Source organism: Heterodontus francisci, unplaced genomic scaffold (genome assembly GCF_036365525.1).
Source record: "Heterodontus francisci isolate sHetFra1 unplaced genomic scaffold, sHetFra1.hap1 HAP1_SCAFFOLD_61, whole genome shotgun sequence".
NCBI classification, from domain to species: domain Eukaryota; kingdom Metazoa; phylum Chordata; class Chondrichthyes; order Heterodontiformes; family Heterodontidae; genus Heterodontus; species Heterodontus francisci.
The window spans coordinates 8,057,891-8,058,811 of NW_027141441.1; the positions used below are offsets into that span (position 1 = coordinate 8,057,891).

General features: G+C 43.3%; 1 non-coding gene across 1 annotated transcript; it reads right to left on the reverse strand.

Annotated features, from left to right (window-relative positions):
* Positions 1-73, reverse strand: trnaf-gaa (transfer RNA phenylalanine (anticodon GAA)). The gene has a single exon. It is a non-coding gene; the product is annotated as a tRNA-Phe (tRNA).
* Between the last annotated feature and the right edge of the window lie 848 nt (positions 74-921).

Consider the following 921-nt stretch of genomic DNA (forward strand, 5'->3'; position numbering starts at 1 on the left):
TGCTGAAACCCGGGATTGAACCAGGGACCTTTAGAGCTTCAGTTTAACGCTCTCCCAACTGAGCTATTTCAGCCCTACATTAATAGCGGCTTGGTGTCCTTGTTTTGGAAGAAAATACATACATTCAAGTTTTCCAAAAAATTAAAGAACACAACATGTGAGTAATATTCCCCATTGCTTTCTCGGTACTGATGGATTGTGAAGCGGGAGACAGCCAGAAGTGCCATTGAGCCGCACAGACCCCGAGCTGAGAATGAAATGAGATCAAATTCAATCTTTCATAGTGAGATGCTGCTGAGAGGGAAGAGTCCTGAATCAAAGCGAGACTTGCTCATTTCAAACACTCCCTGTACTCTCTGCTCATGAAGCCTTACAAAAGGGAAAAACAGAATGGCACTCAAACTCACAACCCTGCCATTAAAAGTCTCATATTCGACTGACAGAACTGTCACTTCTACTCGGTCTCTTATGGGATGGATGCAACTCCAACGCAGGGGTGGCATTCAAATCCTCCCATGGGTCCGCATGTCAGACTGAGTTCCATGTTGTAGAATCAAGCAAAGGAAATCTGCTCACTTCCAAAACTATCAGCGAATTGAAGCTGATTACAATCAACATCATCAGAGGTCAGAACTACCTGGTGAAAGAAGACACTCTGAAGAAGGATCCACAATTATTCAAAGGCATCGACAAAGTGAAAAACAAGAAAATCGATGAGTCAATGCAAGCCCAACAACAGAAACACTGAAGAATTCCATTCCATTCCAGTCCAGAGCCCAGTCCTGCTGTTTTTGGAGTCAGCTCACAATTACAGCAACAACTTTATATTCCCACTTGGCTATCTGTACATTTAGTTAATTACAATTTTGTCGACAAGCTCTTTGAATCCAGTTGTCTGGTCCTCAAGCCAGCTCCGTATGG